The sequence below is a fragment of the Eptesicus fuscus genome, chromosome 20 (assembly GCF_027574615.1).
Source record: "Eptesicus fuscus isolate TK198812 chromosome 20, DD_ASM_mEF_20220401, whole genome shotgun sequence".
In the NCBI taxonomy this organism is placed as follows: domain Eukaryota; kingdom Metazoa; phylum Chordata; class Mammalia; order Chiroptera; family Vespertilionidae; genus Eptesicus; species Eptesicus fuscus.
The window spans coordinates 24,159,023-24,180,479 of record NC_072492.1 but is presented as its reverse complement, the minus strand read 5'-3'; positions in this window follow the sequence as shown (position 1 = coordinate 24,180,479).

The window sequence follows — 21,457 nt, the reverse complement described above, 5'->3', positions numbered from 1 at the left end:
TTATTTTTTAGGATTCATGTGCATTACAGTGAAGGTGATACTGATCCCTCCTGAACTGTGGGTAGGATGTCCATCTTTTCAGTGAAAGGAAACTGAAACACCAACAGGGAACCAGCACCGGGGGTCGGGTGGGGGTGAGGGTGGAAATAAAATTGATCACAGAAGCCCTAGTCTATGCATAAACCTTGGACATAGGTAGTGTACCTACCCCCAACCCATTTCTGTAGCCAGAGCGGAAGTGTGAGGCAGCTTCATGCTGTTGGTTGATTGAGTTGTTTGAAGGTGGGAGGGGAATGAAAAGAGCAGGAGAGAGGAAGACCGAGTCAGCTACTTTATTTTACATAAGAAAATGAGATTAATAAATCATGCTGTTATGGCTGAATTTTTGATTTATTATATATTTTAAGCTGAAACAAAGTCATTACAGAAACAGTGAGATTCGAAGAAAAAAAATTCAAAGTCTAACCTTGAAACTGTGTTTCATTTTCCCCCATCTCATTCACAAGGTCGAATAGCCACGAACAGAGCAGATATCCTTAGTACATGCCTACTATGTTTGTTTCCCCCAGAAAACATGAAGCTCCATGAGGCCAGTAAGCCTGTCATTCTTGATGACATTTTTAACACCAGTTCTTGTCAAGGTAATTCACTTAGAGTAGAACCTCATTAGAGGTGTTATATTAACAAATAAACGACTGGCCAAAATGAAGAATAAATGGAGCAATGTGAAAAGAGCTTTGAAAATTCCATTGTGCCACACCAACATTATAAGTACAGTAGTCCCTTCATATCTAAGGATGATACATTCTAACACCCCCAGTGGATGCTAGGAACTGTGGATGGTGCCAAACCCCATATTACTGTGTTGTTCCTATACATGATAGAATTTAGTTTATAAATTAGGCACCATGATCCTGGCCCCAGTGTGGCTCAGTTGGTTGGAGTGTTGTTCTATGTACCAAAAGATGGTGAGTTCGATTCCTTGTCAGGTCACAAGTTGTGGGTCCAATCCCTGGTTGGGATGAGTGTGGGAGGTAACTGATTGATGTTTCTCTTTCACATTAATATTTCTCTCTCTCTTCCTTCCTCTCTCTAGAATCAATTAAAATAATAAAAATAAATTGGGCATAGTGAAAGATTAACAACAATCTTATATAATAAAAGGGTAATATGCAAATAGACCGAACTGCGGAAATGACCGGTCACTATGATGCGCACTGACCACCAGGGGGCAGATGCTCAATGCAGGAGCTGACCCCTGGTGGTCAATACACTCTCACAGGGGAAGTTGGGGAGTGCCATTCAGCCAGAAGCCAGGCTCATGGCTGGCGAGCGCAGCGGCCGTGGCAGGAGCTTCTCTCGCCTCCACAGCAGTGCTAAGTACCCCTTGGGGGTTGTCTGCCTGCCAGGGGGGAGTGGGCCTAAGCCGGCAGGTGGATATCTCCCGTGGGGTCCTTGACTGCGAGAGGGCACAGGCCGGGCTGAGGGACCCCCACCCCTCCAGTGCACGATTGTCATGCACTGGGCCTCTAGTAACTTATAATAAAATAATTTTAACAATATTCTGTAATAAGATTTATGTGAATGTGGTCTCTCTGCTTTCTCTCTCTCAAAATATCTGATAACTGAGAAGGCTGCTAAGTGATCAAAGGGTGGGACAGTGTGGATACTTGGGACAAAGGGATGATTCATTTCCCAGGCAGCATGAATTGGGAAGGGGTGAGATTTCATCATGCTACTCAGAATGGAGCAGTTTAAAACTTATTAACTGTTTATATCTGAAATATAAATATATTTTCTATTTAATAGTTTTGGACCACCATTGGCCACAGGTAATTGAAACCATGGAAAATAAAACCTTGAAGAAGGGGAGACTACTATATAAATGGGGAGAGGGGAAGATAAAAGCAAAAACATTTAATAAATGAGATATTTTAGCTATTATGTAAAATGTAGAAAGACTTTAAAAAGCATAAAAGGAGAGGAAGGAAGGAAAATGCTGACCATGAGATCAGAGTGGGTGAAAGGGCACAATGAGGAAGTGACCTGTTCATGAAAGGAATAATGAGAAAACCCCGAGCGACCTAATGATTTAGCATAGTTCTTCCCAGAAACATCAAATTCCATAATCGATGCTTAGTCTCTTAATGCCTCTCTGACTTGGATTCCTTGCTGAAGTTGAGAAAGAAACTTTTATATACTTTCAGATGAAATCTTAGGTTTTAGAGTAAATCATATACATGGTCAAAAAGACAAATCATTTTAAAAGATCTGTAACAAGTCATAATATTTCTCTTCCCTACCCCACAACTCTACTCTCTCAAGCCAATTGATTTTCATTTTTGTGTGAGTTTAATTTTCCTGTTTCTTCTTGTATTCACCCTATTTTATTCTAGACTAGAGGCCCAGTGCACGAATTCGTGCATGGGTGGGGTCCCTCGGCCTGGCCAACGATCGGGGCAATTGGGGTTGGGGGGACCACGGGAGGTTGGCCATCTGTGGGAGGTTGGCTGTGGGAGTGCACTGACCACCAGGGGGCAGCTCCTGCATTGAGCATCTGCTCCCTGGTGGTCAGTGCGCATCATAGCTACAGGTCAACCAGTCATTTGGTTGTAACGGTTGCTTAGGCTTTTATAAATATAGATAATGTGCCTGTCCTATAACGTCTTGATTTATTAGTTTCAGATATCAATTTGACATTATCCAGAACTTACAGTTTATTTCTGAAAATGTGGCAAACATTTAGCTCCTTTACCCACTTCCATCCTAAATTCCCTTTCCTATTTCTGTAATATAGTTACCTGATACTTTTTTTTTTTTCTTTGCTATATCAGAAACCAGTGACTGTATTATTATGGCTGTTGTTTTTCTGTTCAGACATAGAGCATGCTATAAACACATTTCCTTTCTTGGTTAGCATTTTTTTACACTGCTTTTTCCATTTGTTTTCTTTTAAGGTACTGATCACTGTATCCTCCCAGGTTTCAATAGTTTTGTCCAGTTTTTATCAATAAGTTCCCTTTGATTCAGCTAACAATAATTTGAACATTTATACTCATTTAATCCTCAAAACAACAGTGTGAGGTGGGCTTTCTATTTCTGTTAGAGATCCAGAGAAATTAAGGATCTTGGCCAAGATCACCTAGTGCAGAAGGAGCAGAATTGTGACTTAGATCTCTTGACCCCCAAGTTCATTATCATTTGCACGATTATCTTAGTTTTTATGCAGACCAAGATGGACCCTCATTTTTACCCAACCTTCTCTAATTTCCCAATTTTTTTTGCTGTTGCTTATAATGTCTATTTTTCCTAGACTCCTTTATCAAACCATTTCTGCCTACTAAAATTAAAACTATCCTAATGCCCATTTTATAAGTTGCACTTTATGTTAATCCTTCTTGTCATATTGTTTATCAAAAATTTATTGAGACTTGCATTAAAGTTATTTGGCTCCTTCACTTAAAATTCCTTTTCTGGCATGTAATGTAAAAGTTGAATGGTCTCTGGAGCCAGACTTTCCTGGTTTAAATCCTTACTTTACTCTTACTGATTGTATGACCATTGGCAAATTCATCAATATTTCTGCGCCTCATCTGTAAAATGGGGTGGGTTGATAATACCTATATTAGACTTAGAGTCACATTCTAACTGTATCTCTCTAGCCTTTCCATATATTATTCAATTAAATCTGTTCCCACATGGATAATTATCTCATTTGCTCTAAATGTTAAATATAATACAGAGTAGGGCAAAAGGAGGTTTGTAGTTGTGAGTATGCAAAACACAGTTTATTCTTGTGTTATTATATATTAATTATTGTATTATTTTCCATATGAACAACTATAAACCCGCTTTTGCCCATGCTGTATTATGTGTGAACTACTAAGTACAGTGATTGGCCTTCAAATATAATTGGAGCTTCAAAAATATTTAAATGTTACCAGCAAAGTATTGAAAATGAGAAACAAGACATCATTAATGTTCTTTAGGATGGAGACACTGGCTGTGTCCCATTTGGTAGTGGGAATCCTGAAATGTTTGGAGCAGGGAGAAGAAATGATGACTTTCTCTGCCAAAAAAATGGAAGCTGTGAAGAAAAAAAAAAAAGAGAGAACTAAATTCTGTTTGAGATATATAAATCTGGAAACAACACATAATGTTTCAGCTCTGTAACATTTGACACAAAACCCATTCATTCAGATAGGAAATGTCTGATTATTTCCCCAGAATTACTGTTACAACTCTGTCGTTTCAATTAGTTATCTCTGGATCAGTACAAGTGCCAAGTACTTGGAACATATTAAAAATGACATTTCCACTTATTTTATAGCATAAATGTTTGTCTTTTGGCATTTCTCAAATGTGAGCATCAAAAGGAAACCTTTGAAATGCTTTTTTTTTTTTTTTATGGAAGGCTAATGATAAAGAGCAAACTAGACACAGGTGACTTAATGTGAGAAAGCCATGTTTTAACAATTATCTTTTGATGTCTCAAACAGTGAAAATTCATTTCCAAATACCAATCTTTCTACCTGAATGAGACAGAAAGAAGTGAATAAAAGTCTGTAACACCTGGAACAATCTTTAAAGGAATGTCATTACTGCTACCAAATGCAAAATACCCCATTCAACAAAAGAGAGTTCAGTCAAATTATGACATATTTATGATAGGACAGGTTTTAGGGAAACCATGTTACACTAGGCATATGGTTTGCTGTAACTTATTGTTTGTCATTTCTCTCACTAACATGTGGTAAATGACAAGATAAAGGAGATATGAAACTCACAAAGGGCACAGGAAAAGGATAGTAAATGCATATCAGTGATCAGATTGGATTCCTATGTATGCTCCCAGTGTATGCTAAGGACCTCCTACTTCTAGTACCTGTCATGTGAGACCTGAGGGGTTTCTCAAACCTGTCCATCATGGCCCTGGTAAGGTTGGAGGACCGAGTCCTCAAGAAATGAGGATTTCAGCCAAGGAGAGATAAGAGATGGAGGATGGGAAGCCTAGCTACCTCGCTTTTTGTGTGGGACTATTCTGAAATGTATTCTACATTATATACGAATGTTTCCAGTGGAATTGAGTTTCCATTGCCCATAGCAACAGCATGCTCAATAATATACCCTGTGTCGCCTCCCTTTCCTTCTGTCTCACCCACTTCCCTACCATTTCTTTTGAGTTGCTCTCCTACATAAAGGAATTGGACTCAAACCCTTGTCTAGATCTTAAGGAGGCCGAAGCTAAGCCTTCCTGGTAAAGAAGAAATAGATTATTCTAATCTAAAGAAAGGAAAAGGCATGGCTGAGAGGTAAAGGGAAGTGTAGCTCAACTGAGAAACTTTCAGTAGGACTGAACTGTAGAGTACTAAGGAAAAGTAGTCAGAGTTGAAACCAGACTGGTAAGTGAGGACAGTATCTGAAAATTTAAGAAATTTATATGAAGACGTTTGACTTCCTATTAAATCAATTGGAAAGATGATGGTGCCTGGACTGGGGGACTTACATCAGAGATTGAAGGAAGATAGACAAATGGCAGATCTAGGACCTGGAGTTGCCAGTGTTGGACAGGATATGATAGACAGTTGAGTCAAGGATAACTTATGGGATTTGTCCCCGCTAGCTAGGAATATGACCACATTATACAAATCCAGGGGTGCACTTTTTAAGCTGTGTTTTATGCAAATTGTCCTCCCTTGATTACTGGAGTTGTTCTAGCAGGGCCCTATGGTCTGGGCTGTTTAATGTTGAGATAAGGAACACATGAGAATAACCAGCTTAGGGGAGCAAGAGAAGCTGAGATAAATTTTACATATGTGTTGAATCTACATAATTCCTGTGGAGATGTCAGTAGTTAAATCAATTTGGTATTCAGAAAACAGGCTTTAGCTCAAAACAGAGATTCATAAATGAAGGTAGAGGGTAATGTGATCACAGAGACTATGCAGTGAGACTAGGACTTAGAAGAGAATTCTGGAGAACCTGGCATTTAAGACATTTAAAAACATGAAAAATGAACGAAAAAAGAAACATTCAAAACACAGTAAGGAGGAATACCCGAAGGGTAGAGGAAATCCCAGAGAGTGTGACTTCAGAGAAATAATACAATAGAAAGTAGGAAATGATCAGCAATGTCAAATACTGCCTAATGTCAGGAAAGGTAAAGACAAAAATACCTGTTGGATTGAGCGAATGTCTTAGCAAGAACATTTCACCAAACATCTGACACAGCTGCCAGATTGCTGAGGGCTGAATAGTATGAGAAAGATAAAGTGAATACAATTTCTTAACATTCTTAGGAAAGTTGGTTTAACTAATAACAGTAAGTATTGTTATATCCAATAATTACTAAGCATTTTATTTTCCAGGTATTTACAATGCTTCATATATATTAGCATTTAATCTAACCTATGAGGTAGGTATTTGCATAGGAAGAAACGACAAGTTAAATGAGTTGTGCAAGGTTACATTAGTTGTGATTAACTAGTAAGTGCAGATCTGGGATGTGAACTCAGTCTGGCTCTAGATCCTCTCCATGAGAGAGAGGAGAGAGAGAGTGCAGAGTTAGTGGGGGCCTGGGGTCAAGAGAGGCTTACAGGAAGACAGAGTTTAATATATTTAGATGCTTGAGTGAAAATATTTATGTTCAAAAGGATTCACACAATTTTGCTTTAGATTTAATTACATTTTAGCTGAAGATAAGAATTATTTCTTAATGAGTGATGACCCAGCTCAAACCTTTTCAGAACCATGTTGTACCAAAACCTACAGTGATGCCCTTATGTCTCTAGTCCTCACCAGTGCTCCCCAAACCAAAAAGAAAGAGATTGATTTAAACTGCTTTTATTCATAATGGATGGGTGTGAGAGAAGGTTATGTGACTTTTGAATCAGTACTACACAATGAAAATGAGGTGTGAAATGAAAAATAGGAGGACACAGAAGGTACACGGGCATTTCAGTGTTATGCCTGACTGTTGGCAGTATTTCTGAACCAGTGGCACCATGTCCCTTTATTAGGAAGCCCAGAAGCCTGTGTTTTCCCTCCAAATTACATTGTAAAAACAAGAATAGAATGTATATATGAAAAATGCAGAATTAATTTCTCACTTTTTCTGAAACTGGCAGAATTTTACATTTCACTTTAATTTTCTTCCTCCCACCTCAAATTTTAACTATCATCACTCTTTTTGTTGTCAAAACAAAGAATAAAACTGTGAATATCTTCATCTTGCCATCTACATTTGGCCTGTTTATTTCCATAAAAGATAGCATCTATTGCCTGGTCAGTGTGACTCAGTGGTTGGGTGTCCACTTATGAAGCAGGAGGTCACAGTTCAATTCCTGGTCAGGGCACATGCCCGGGTTGCTGACATGATCCCCAGTGTGGGGCATGCAGGAGGCAGCTGATCAATGATTCTTACTCATCACTGATGTTTCTCTCTCTCTCTCTCTCTCTCTCTCTCTCTCTCTCTCTCTCTCTCTCTCTCTCTCTCTCTCTCTCTCTCTCTCTCTCTCTCCCTCCCCCTCCTTTCCTCCCTCCCTCCCTCCCTCTCCTTTCCTCTCTGAAATCAATGAAAATATATTAACAAAAAAGATAGCATCTATTAAGTACATAATATAGCATATGTAACTTTAAAAAGGTTTGAAAACCATTGATCTGGTCTCATTTTCTCAACTTAGAGATAAGGACAGGGAGTGCCAGAGAAGCTGTGTGACTTGTCTCAGGTCACACTGGTTTGTGAAGGGGTAAAACTTCACCTGAGCACTCCAGCCTCTTATCCAAGTGTATTATTGCCACAGTCCCAGTGTCTTACCTTTTAAGTTTAAAAGAAAAGTCTTGAGACATGCCCATTGGTAGGGTTCAGAGAAATGAATAACCCACTCATGTTCTCAAGTATGTCTCTCATTGTTGACTAGAAAAGTAAATACTTGAACTATGGCTATGAAATATAGTATCAAGCAGGTACAACCTGAAGGTGAGGGGCCTTGATAGCTCCCAAGTACTAGAGTCTCACTGTCTGTTAAGATTAAGGACAAGGAGTTTGAACTTGAATATCACCTATGGTAGCACCTTGACCCTTCTGCAAATAAGTCCAGGGACAAATGGAGAGCTCTTCCCCTCAATAACTTATATTCTGATTTTTTGTTTGTTGCTTCTGCAAAATTCTTGTTCTCTCCATCGAGTCTCTCCTCTTATGGATCTTTTTTCTCTGTCTCAGCATTAACCTCAACCTGAACCTACTCTAGCTATAAAATGTTATGGCCTCTTGCATGTTGCTGAGTTTCTCTCTTCCTCTGTACTTCTCTTTTCCTCTCCCTAGCAACTGTTCTTAATCCTCCTAATTCATTTGGGAAACTTAACCCACCATAAACCATCAATCTGATTCCTTGAAGACTGTGATATCTATCCTTCAGAAAATGTATATTATTTTTCTAGCTGACTGAAGTAACCACCGTCAATTATAAAGAGCAGTTGTTTTTCCTATCTCAACATTAATGGGCATTTTTCAAGACTTCACTTCTGCCATCCATCCATCCAAGAAGGTAAAGGGATTAGCCAAATAATATGGATATGGACCCTGCCTCTCAATGGGAGAAGTTATCAAACAATGTGGGACAAGTTAAAAATATATACATACATCCAGGAGCTAAATAATAAAGGAGATTGTTTCTAATATAATCATGAATCTAAACATTTGATAGAAATAACCAACATTAATTAAGTAATATAATTAATATGAAAATCCAATTTTTAATCTAATATTGCAAATGGCTATTATTTAAAGAAGAGCAAGTTCACATTATTTTCTATTTTTTCAAACAACATCCCATGATAAAATTTTAAAACACACATTGTCTTTTCACATGTTTAAAGCATAGAGAGGCCCTTAATATTATCTAGCAAAGCTCCCTTACTTACATGATGAGAAAAATGTGAGCTAGAGAGGTTAATGACTTGCTAAAGGTTACATAGCCAATCATTGGAAGATTTTGGTCTAGGTAATGAATGAGACATTTGAGGGGGCGGGGCAGCACTTAGATATTATGCTGTAACACTACAATAATGCAATCCCCCCTACTGTTCTTCTAGTTATAAGGTACTTCCATGTGTATTATTTATTGTATCCTCATTACTCTATAAAGTAGCGAGGGTGGGTATTAATGTCTCTCTTTTATAGATTAGGCAATAAAGGCTTGGAGAAATCATGTAGCTAATTATGTGGCAGAGCCTGGATTAAGCCTGTAGGTCACCAGCTTTCCAGTTCAGGATTCTTTACTCAAATGGAGAGAAAGAAAATATCTTGATTAAAACACGGAAAAGTAGATATAAATGCTGTACCTACTCAGGGTGCTGGTGTAAAGCAAACCAATTTTCTAAGGTTTCAGATGTTTCCAAATGTCCATATGCTTGGTATTTGATATATAAAGCAAGAAGCTAATTGGCTAATTTATCACTTTCAATCAGACTTCCTGGTATCTTATTAATATCTTTATGCAAGTTTGCAATAAGAGAAGTTAGAAAACTGATATCCACATGGGGGAAAGTTCATACTTCTTTGCAGAGGGTGATTATTTGACCTTTTGTTTTGCTTCAGTTGCTCTGCATCTGCTTTGGTGAATATATAGCATCCACTCCATCCTAGATTCTCAGCAGATGTCATAAATGAGCAAAGCAAAGGTTTTGCAAAGAACAAAATGGCACATGCACCAAGAGTGTTTATTGGAAATGTCTCAATGGTTACTGATTCCTCATCTGTCACCATCTGGCCAATTCCCATGTTTTGACAATTTTCATTCTCTACTTTTTAAAGAGCCCTAATCTATTAAAATTATTGCCTTGGGCTCCTTAGTTGAAATAAAAATATTAGGAGAAATTACAAATTATTTTGGGATGAATAAAAAGTTAATGAGTATCTTGTTTTACCTATTTTTATAAATAAAATCATGAAATTTACATGTAATATAAAATTTTTAAGTGGACAGATACTTCAATTTGACATGCACTTATGGACAACCTACTAAGGGACAATGCATTAAAGAAATAGCTCTGATTCTGGAGGGTTTTGTTTTCTAGTGATGGAGAAAAACATTCAAGAAATGGTTAAATAAAATTCTAGTGAATTTAACATTAAAAGCAACAACAATATGTCTCAGTTTAGGAAATCAATAGCAGACAATTCCCTTGACAACAATTTGGATAGAAGCACTTTGGAGGAGAGCCACAAAGCTATTCTTATTTAGAATAATAAGAAAAACCTGAACATAACATAGAGCTGTGCTAAGTCTTATAGGATGAGCAGATCTCATTTGCAGCAAGTGTTTACAGGACAGTTTACATAACTCCCTGGCTAGAGTTTTAATACTAGGGACTGTAGAGAACAAGGTCAAGTGGGTTGACTGGGGGAGAACATTTTAAGTCAATGTTAATAGTTCAGACTTCATCCTAAATTAATGAGAAGTTGAAAAGGTTCATCATGAAAACAGTGTCCTGACAGCAAAGTTATTCCTTCTTTTAACAAAGTGTGATAGAGCATATTTCCAGTCCTACCCATCAACTGAAGGATTCTATTTACTACCTTTTGAATCTGGACTTGGCCACCTGGCTTTCTTTGTCTAATGGGGCATTAGAAAATTTGATATAAGCAGAGACGTGAATAGTTCCTGCAATTTTGGCCTTGCCCTCTCTTGCAAATCCTTACACCACAATATGAACAAGCCCAAGCTAACTCATTAAAAAGGAGACACCAATTATTCTAAACACTCAGAAAACCTATCTGAAGGTCCATCCATGTAAATAAGGTCACCCCAGATGTCGAGCCCCAGACAAGCTGAATGTTGACAGTAGAAATGAGCCAAGATGCCCAAGATGAGACAAACCACCTAGTTGACCCTTAGACTTGTGAGCAAATAAATAGCCATTGTTTCAGGTCCCAAATATTGAGGTGGTACATTACATAGCAAAAGCTAACTGACACACGAAGAATCATAGAAATGGTATCCATATCAAGCTTTACCCAGAGGCTAACAAAGTGAACAATTTAAAGAACCATCAGTAGGATTATTACTTATGAATAGTAGGTAAAACATCCATCATCTTTTGACCTCTTATTGTACACTAGAGGCCTGGTGCACTGAATCGTGCACCGGTGGGGTCCCTTGGCGTAACCTGCACCCTCTCTCAATCCAGGACCCCTCGGGGGCTGTTGGACTGCTGGTTTCAGCCCGACCCCCGCAGGCTAGGCTGAGGGACCCCACCGGTATGCATATAAGATCTTTGGTTAATCTCTTCCCGCCCTTCCCCCTCCCGCCTTCCCTCTGAGATTCATCAGTCTGTTCCATGTTTCCATCCTTGTGCATTGAGCATCTGCCCCCTGGTGGTCAGTGCATGTCATAGCTGCTGGTCGGACAAACGGTTGCTTAGGCATATAGATATAGATATAGATATAGATATAGATATAGATATAGATATAGATATATAGATATCATACTAATGTAATTTCCTTTCATGGATATCCCCTCACTAAGCTATAAACTCTGAGGGGCAAAGATCACTTATATCTTGATTCCTGTTGTATCCCATTGGTTTTCACAATGCCAATAAATGATTGTTGGTCAAAATGACTTAGATGACTGCCATCATCTAAGAAGATATCAAAACATATACACGGCTTCTGAAGATACCTGAAAGTTATCTCAGAATCCTATTTATATGGATGATTTTCCCAGGGCCACTGAGGAGGACTTGCATTCTGCCATAGAATGATCTGTTTAACATCTGCCATTGCTTTTCCAGCTGCAATCTTGATTTCTTTACTGATATTAATCCAGTGCTCTATCCTACTGAAGCTAGTTCAGGCTTTCTAGAGTAACTCTCCTTCATTTTGGACCCACCTGGGCATTAATGACCTCTCAGATAGGAATTTAATATATTAAATTTTGTGCAATGTAATTGCATGAAAATGAATATTAGTCTTCTTATTAAACTATTTCCTGAGTATGTATCTTTGCTCCATAACCAGTTTTTATTATTTTAAAAACATGGTGTGAATGGCAACATGTTGAGCTTAGTTTCTTATCAATTATAATTAATATCTTTTCAACACAAACATGAAAGCATCTTGTTTCACTCGATCGCAGCATAATTTCAAAACGAAGTCTATCTGATTTAATTCTACTGAAATCTAATTTCCACTACTTTGCTTTCTTTTATGATGGATTGATTTTTGCCTCTCAATTATGTACCTTCCCTCAGGAAAAGTCAGTAAGTAGACTTAAAACGATGTTTCCACTGGAATAACATGCTGAAAATGTATGTGGAAACTATGAACAAAGGCCTGAAAACATTGGCATACCCTCCCCGCTTTATATCTCCCCAATCTACAGCCTAACCTACTGCTAAAAAAATAAGGGGCTTGCATATTATGGGACACCTAAGGTTATGTCCACACTTTTTTTCTTAGAAAAATCTTTAGTCAGTCAAAGATAATAAACATGAAACTGGAGAATTATATTTCCTCAATTCTGTAGCCTGGAATGTCATTTGTTCTCTGCACTTTCAGGTTTCTTATTATTTTGAATTGATTTTGATTATGTCCCAGATGTAATTGCCCTGCTTTGGCTCTTACCAGACGAACTGAACTTCAGCAGTTTTCCAAACACAACTCTACATCATCATCTTTTTTTGCTCAGGGGCAGATCAGTCCCCAAAGAAAACATGGATGTCTCCTCCTCATTTGTATTCACAACTTCTGGAAGGAAGTGTCAGGATAGGATCCCATCCAAATGTATTATGGTTTTCTAGTTGTTGTTTTTTGTGTTTTTTTTTGTTTTTTTTTTTTATAGCTACAGTACATTTGATTTACAGCTACTTCAGCAAACTGTTGTACTCATTATCGTTGTAAGTTAAGGCACTTATATTCCTTTGCTTTCCACATGCCCTGTATTATTGCGACTTTGAAGAGACCCTAGTGATATATCATCGACAAAATCAGAACTGCATCAAATTTTTCAGTCCGTAATTATTCCAAACTGGATGTAAAAAAAATGCTATGTCTCAATGCTGCCAAGGTACTCAGCCTATCCTGATAAAATCCTTATGAATTAACTTAAACAAAAGTGAGGAGACTCTTAACACATTTAATGCCGATTGCATACTGTCTAAAATATTTCATGTGCTAGCACTAAGAATAAAAAACACTACCTAAAACTTGAAATGTCCTGAATGCTTGCCTACGGAAACATCGATCTAAGGTTCAGAGAAATAGCTGTATTCACAAGAGAAATGGCTTCATTAATGAGATGACATGCATGTTTACATTTCATCAACTAAAAGGGTCAATGTTAAGCAATTAGCAAATGCAGAGATGAATTAATTCACATACCAAATGATTTGTGGGTAAACCTTAGAAAAATCGGATTGACTGTTTTTAATGATCTCACCTTGCCTACTTAATTTATAAACAAAATCAAAAGTCCACTTAATAGATGAATTAATTCAGATAACTGAGTCTTCTGTTATTTGTTAGCTAAAAGAGCATTTATTCATGAATATTTTGGGGATCTACTGTACAGTATGGTGACTATAGTTTCTGAGACTGTATTGTATACTTGAAAGTTGCTATGAAAGTATTTTTTTTTTTTTAGTCTCAGGACTGGAAGCAACCATTTCTACAAGGAGCATGGGTCCTTTTTAAGTAGACCAAAATATTTAGAAAACAATATTTTGTGCGAGAAGTGCTTATTAATATTGGGATATCACTGAATTCGGGCTCTGCCAGAGTACAAAACCAGATTCTCTCTATATATACATACACACTACCTATCTCTCTTCTCTTCTTCCTTCTCCATACATATGACTTCACATTGATATTACCAATTTAAATCCCACACCACAGTTCTTGTGGTGCATTTAGTTTTCCCCCTTTCCATATTTATAACTTCCTTCAATGACAAAATTAGCTCCCATTGTCTGTAATTCATTGACTTATTGGCTTACTCCACCAGCATGTAATAAATCTCTTATTTTTACTCCACGTCTCCACACCCACTCAATGTGTGGACACCCTTTCTACCCCTCTTGAGCTCTGACACCCTACTCTGAGCTACTGTGGCTTTATCTTGCCTCCCCATGTGTTCCTACATAATGATTTTAAGAGTTAATCGTTCAGGAAGGAAAGGGAAAAAAAGAAGACGGAAGAAGAGAAAACAAAAGAGAGAAAAACTTTTAAATAGTGTGGTCAGATTAACTGAAGTAGTAACTCATCATGAGAGAGGACCAGGTAAACAGAAACATTTGGAAATTTCTCACAAGATATAATGTAGAAAGAGATTAAAAATAGCCTGGCTGGCGTGGCTCAGTGGTTGAGCGTCAACCTCTGAACAAGGAGGTCACGGTTCGATTCCCAGTCAGGGCACATGCTCAGGTTGTGGGCTCGATCCCCAGTGGGGGTTATGCAAGAGGCAGCCGATTAATGATTGTCTCTCATCATTGATGTTTCTTTCTCTCTCTCCCTCTCCCTTCCTCTCTGCAATCAATAAAATAAAGAAACTAAAATAAAAAAAATAGTAATTAAGATATGAATTACAATTAGAACCAGAAAATTTCCTATAAAGTGGCTTTCTCTGAAGCAATGGAACAATTAGATATTATCTCTGGTATATCTGTAGGCACAAATATGAATGAGACAAAGGTTATCTTGAGCCGGTCTCATTTATTTATTCATGCATTTCTTTAATGATTCATGTATTCATTCATATACTTGAGTGCTTATGATTTGTCAGACATATCACAAGACATGAGGAATAGAAAGATAAGGATTGTCTTTTTGGCCTTTCTTCCCCTTCTAATTATTTTCCCTTCAGTCTATTCCCATCCCAAATAACTTATTGTTAATGTATCTCTCTGGCCAGAAAGAACAAGGTTTAATGGATTGCTCATATCTTAGTGAACATTATATTAGTGATGTTCTATCCCATATAAATTTGAATTTTACAATATGATAGGAGGAGAAGAATACAGAGAGACTGTGGAATATCAGCTACTGCGGCATTCCTGTTTTTATTGAAAACTAGAGGCCCGGTGCACAAAATTTGTGCACAGGGGTGGGTGGTGGTGTCCCTCAGCCCAGCCTGTACCCTCACTAATCTGGGACCCCTAGGGGGATTTCCAACTGCGGCAGAGATTGGGCCTAAACCGGTAGTTGGACATCCCTCTCACAATCTGGGATTGCTGGCTCCTAACCGCTTGCCTGCCTGCCTGCCTGATTGTCCCTAACTGCTTCTGCCTGCCACCCTAACGGTTCCCCTGCTGGCCCAATCAAGGCCTAATTGTTACCCTGCTGGCCTGATCGCCCCCAACTGCCCTCCCCTCCTGGCCCAATTGCCCCCAAATGCCCTCCCCTGCCATGACCTGCTTCTTCCACCGGGACCTGCCTCCTCTGTGTGAGGTGGCGGAGACACCGGGACCGGCCTCCTCTGCACCGTGCAGAGCCGTGGGACCCCCAGGCCTCACCGCATGGAGCGGCCAACTCTGCTGTGCATGTGGCTATCTTGTGGTGACCATCTTTGTGATGGCCATCTTGTCACATAAAAGCGAGGACCACCTAGGCTTTTATTGGTATAGATATTTAATAATCAGTACAGCAGAGGACCAATAAAAACAGATGGTAGTTATCAACAACTGGTACATCCATATGGGTATACTGACTAAATATTAACTCTGACTGTGGGGTAATTGACAAAGGAAGGCAAACATTCAGAGTAAAGTATAGTGTGGAGACTGAAGTATGAATCTGGGAATACATAAGTAAAGAGCACACTGTTTGGGCTTGGGAAAGGGCAAAGAATAGAGAACATGAGTCCTAAGGCATGTCAAGGAGGTCTAATGGGAAAGCATTTGTCCAGTTGAGGGGGTGAGATTTTGGGTTCTGATAATAAAGTTTCTATCTGTGTAGTGACAGAATAGACAACAGATATTCAAGTTTGAGGTCAAAGAGAAGATTTCCCCCAGTATTTTTGAGATAAATGTATCTTTAAAGTCTACATTTTGATGAGTTTGGACAAGTGCACACAACCATGAAACCATCACCACAATCAAGGTAAAACACATATCATATCACTTCCAAAAGATTTCTTGTGTTCCCTTCTCTCTCTCTCTCTCTCTCTCTCTCTCTCTCTCTCTCTCTCTCTCTCTCTGTGTGTGTGTGTGTGTGTGTGTGTGTGAGATAACATGAGATCTACCTTGTTAAAAAAAATTTTAAGTGCACAGTAGTAGTATTTGTAAACTATAGACACTGTATTACAGCACAAATCTCTAGAACTTATTCATCTTGTGTAACTATAAATTTATACCCATTGAATAACTTAGATGGACTAGGGAACATAATGCTAGGTAAAATAAGACAACATCAGGACAAATACTGTGTGATTCCTCTTATGTGAGGTATATAAAATAGTCAAACTCAGAACTAGAGCAGTGGTTGCCAGGGAATAGGGAAAGGAGGGGGAATGGGGAATTGTTGTTTAAAGGGAGAATGTTTTCTGTATGTAAATTCCCAAACTGTTGTGTACTAGATCATTTACTATTAATTAAATCACTTCCTCCAGGAAGCCTTCCAAGTCTCACATTGTAAAAGGCTCTAGTTGCTCAGTCCTTTAAAAATATGACATCTGCAATTAGTTGTTTTATGACTGTAATCCGCTTAGGATGTTAGCTCTCACAGTGTGGGCCTGGGAAGATCTTGTACACCGCTCTATCCCTAGTACTGAGAATTGTGCCTGTACTCAGCAACTGAGCTGTTCATGTTTCCTTAGTGAATAGATGAGCAAGTGAGTCAGAGTGGGGAAAATGTGAGCAAAAGCAAAAAAAAAAAAATAAAAAAAAAGAAATTAAGGATATAGTAGACTTTTAGCTAAACCATTAATTGTTCCTTTTAGCCCAAATCAAATTCTTTCCATAAACCTGTGCTTTTGGTGTGTGTCTAAGGATCACTAGCAGAGCAATGGTTCTATAGAGGCAAGGATTATACCATTCGCATCAGTTATAAATTCATCAGAGAGAGAGAGAGAGAGAGAGAGCCCAGCCAGTGTGGCTCAGTGGTTGAGCATTGACCTATGAACCAGGAGGTCATGGTCTGATTCCTGATCAGGGCATATGCTCGGGTTGCGGGCTCCATCCCCAGTGTGGGGCGTGCAGGAGGCAGCCTATCAATGATTCTCTCTCATCATTGGTGTTTCTAGCTCTGTCCCTTCCTCTCTGAAATAAAAAAAAATATATTCTAAAAAAGACAAACGTATCCCCCTTACCAGGCTCCGTGTAGGCAATCCAAAAATATTAGGGCATAGTTTATTACGTTATATCACAGAAAGTTATTTATTTTTTGTGAAGGGTGAATGTTATAACTATTTGTGTCATTTACAGGGTTGCCCTTCCAACCCTTAAGGGAATGAATCTTAGTCCTTCATGAAAATAGTTTCCAGTGAGAAGGTAATATATATTAGAATACTTGCTGTAGGGTCATTCTACAAAGAACACTTCTGCATAGCAAAATTTCACAGAGCTGAAAATCAAAACATCACATCCCTGTTGAGTATCTTAGTGGGTGTAGGTTAATGCAGTGACATGATTATTAGTGACATCCCAAGTCACATAAAAATTCAGGCTTCTGAACTGCAGCAACAAGTATTTGTTTACCCTACAGAATATTCAAAGCATTACGCTGTTGATGAAAGCATGCATAGAGTAATAAGTTGGGTCTCATTAAAAAGACTGATCTTCCAAACATTCCGCTGAATCTGAAGGGCCTTTAAGAACTTCGTGACTGATCTCCACTGCGTGGCGGTCGCAGGGAGTGATGCCTTTGTTCAGGAGGTTCGGAGCTGTGGGTACTTCCCTTTCCCCCTTCTCCTCCTGTTTCCCACCCACAACGCTCAGCAGTTCGTAGAGTCAGTGGAACAACTCAGCGCCTCTTCATAGCCACTCCTCAGCATTTGGGCACGATGTGAAGTTTAATGAGATAAAAAGCAACTAATTAAGTAAAACGATGACCAGAAAAAAACCACACAGCACAACAATTGACATCTGGCATGTAATGGTTGTCAGGTACCAGCTGAGGCAAGGGAGTTTTATATTCCGGTTTTAAAAATAACAATAGCACAGGTACCTCTTATTAGTTAAGGAAAGACACTTTTCATAAAACTACCTTATTTTTTTATCCTTGCCCGAGGATATGTTTATTGATTTTTAGAGAGGAAGGGGGAGAGAGAGAGAGAGAGAGAGAGAGAGAGAGAGAGAGAGAGAGAGAGAGAGAGAGAGAAGCTTTCTGCCTTTATCTGTACACTTGGATTTAAAAAAAAAAAGTGTAATTCCATTTAGTTCAGGCTGACAGATGGCCCAATTACTTTACAAAGTCATAGTATAGGCTGTGAAGAACAAATCATGATTTGCCCTATTAAAGGGGGATGTTTGCTCACTTCTTAAACTCAAGGCCAAATCTTCTGCCTCCTTTTTATTCTGTGGAGTAACTTTGGCAGTGAAATGGTTAAAATGAAGTCATGGTGGAATATTTACTTATATAACAAATATTAGGTAATTCCTGCTTTATCCTTCTCTTTTTTCCCTTTTTTTGTCTCCTTCTCTTTTTCTTTCTTTCTTCCTCTTCTGATACTTAATGCAGTAGTAGACGTTTTGGGAGATATTTTGAGGTAGTCCTCAGCCTAAAATGTGTCCCCCTTTCTCCTAAAAGCCATCCCGCTGCTGTCATTGCAGGAACTGGAGGCAGAGATGAGAACAGAGAAAAAAGCCATCATTGAGCATTAAGAGGTAATTGTCGCAGGCCATTTTACATTATAGACTTTTAAAGAAAATGAACTGTAACCACATCTTGCAATATGTGGATAGGTAGATAGAAATAGATAGAACTAAGTAAGTGTAGCAGGTATAGATCTCCATTTATGTAAACTCAGATTTTCAATAAACTATTATTTTTATTATTTTCTAAGACACACTGTAGCTATAGTGATGCTTTTCAGATTACAAGCTAAACAATACTGACTAAAAATGACTTACATGATGATCAACTTACTATCTCCCACATCAAGAAGTCATGAGGAAGGCAGGCCCACAGTTGATTAATTCAGATTCTGGATAGTCTTGCCAAGTTCTTTTCTTCTTTTTGCTCCATCATGTTTGGAGTTGGCTTGTCCTCGGGTCTTCTCATGATCATAGTTCTAAGCAGCAAATCCTCCCACAGCTCAAGTGGGAAAAGAGCAATTTCTTCTCACATATTTCTCAATGAGGAGGTAAATTGTTCCAAGACTTTATAGACATTTATGTGCATTCTTGGTAATTTATGTAGGAGTATAATCTTGAGGAAGGGAGTCAAATGGGAGCTTACTTTGTGCCCTTAAACTTCCCTGCCTCCTGTTTAATATATGACATTTCAATAAAGGGGAACATCATACCCACTTTACATGAAAGGATCAGCACACCGTGTCTCCCCTCAACCAGTTTGTATCCTGCATGGTTAAATACTGGCTCGTCATATTCTTAATAATAAATCAGAGCAGTGTTCATATATATTGCATATCTGTTAATTGCAATAATTACCATAGTTCAAATGCTCAGAAGAGTACAAATGAGATGATGATTACAGAGCCAAGTTAGGTTCTTCCTAATATCATCTTGCTTTGATCTGTGATATCAACCTTGGAATAAAGAAAACAGAAGTTAATCAAATAAGAATACATTAGGATTGCCCAGCTGGTGTGGCTCAGTGGTTGAGAAACAACCCATGAACCCAGAGGTGACTGGTTTGATTCTGGGTCAGGGCACATGTCTATGTTGAAGACTCCATCCCCAGTAGGGAGTGTGCAGGAGGCAGCCAATCAATGATGTTTCTCTCTCATCGATATGTCTCTCTATCCCTCTCCCTTCCTCTCTCTCTAAAATAAATCAATAAAAACATACTTTTTAAAAATAATATATTAGATCACATAGTAAGTTATATAATTTCAATCCACTGGGTTGTACACCTGAAATGAACATAACAATGTATGTCAACTGTAATTTAAAAATTCAAAATGATTTAAATTTAAAAGAATATATTAGGATATGTTGGATATTTGGAAAGATAAGCTCAATACCTTTTCCTAACAAATTTATGTTGAAAACCAAAAAGAACTTGATAGGACCACGTTTCTGAAATAAATGTAAAGTGACTTCAGACTTTTCCCATTATGACTAGTTTTGTTTTCCAAATATTAACATCTGTATTTCTGAGTCTTTATAAGCTAAAGTACTATACTATAAGTATGATATTATTACTATATTAAAGAACATTTAAAACCACTCCCTTTCAAAATCTTTCCCTCCTTTTAGCATGAAATGAGTTTTACTTCCATTCATCTTAATAATATGTAAACATTCTCTTATACATTACATTACCTCTTCAGTTTTTTTAAAGCCCTAATTATTAAGAGTTTCTGTCTACTGAATAACTGGAGAATAGTTGAGACATAAGGAAGATTATCTAACAGCATTCAGTTTTCTGACTGATGCTCTTAACTCTACTAGACTCCAAATACAAATTGCATTTTTGATGAGAGTTTTGAAACCTGATGTTTCTCACGTGTAAGGAACAGTGGAGGTTGTTCAGTAAATATTTGTTGCAAGAATGAGAATAGAAAAGCTGTAAGCATATAGAATATCTGTGTCAGTGTGGAGGTTAGGTATGAAGAGTGGCATAAGAAGTGCAAGATGTAGCTATGGACATATGGTATTCCATTTATTATTCATGAGACATTGGGAGAACAAATAACCTATTTGAGCTTCCTTTTTTTTTTTAGCTTAAAACACCAACCTTTTTATTATTGTAGCTCACATTTTTGTGGGTCAGGATTTTAGATAGGTAACTAGATTGTGAGGGAGACTAGTCTCTGCTCTAGGATGTCTGGAGATGCAGCTGGGATCTGAAACAGCTGGATGGCCCCTGTCCCCTGTCCCCTGTCCCTCTCTCTCTTCTCTCTAGATGGTCTCTCTACATGGCAGCCTCAGGGGTATTGCACTTCTTACAGGGTGGCTCATGAACATAAAAGTGAGTGTCCCAAGAGGTCCAGGCTTCCTATGACTTAACCTCAGCAATCTCAGAGCATCCCTTTCATCACACTCTGTTATTCAAGCAAGTCCTCAAAGCCATCCCAGATCCACTGGCTGGACAATCAAATTTCACCTTTCATGGAGTAGAGTATCAGAGAATGTTTGGCTGTCTTTAACCCACCACTGAGGCTTAATAGAATGTTGTTATGTAGGAATGTTATTATTCTAGGTCTATTTTACTAGTGTGAGAACTTCTGGGGAAGTTTCTGCTTTGTTTTTATATGGGGAAGGTCTTGAATTTGAATTTTTAATCTCCATGAAGGGCCTAATGAAACATGTAGGCAGTGTCAGATGAGTTAAA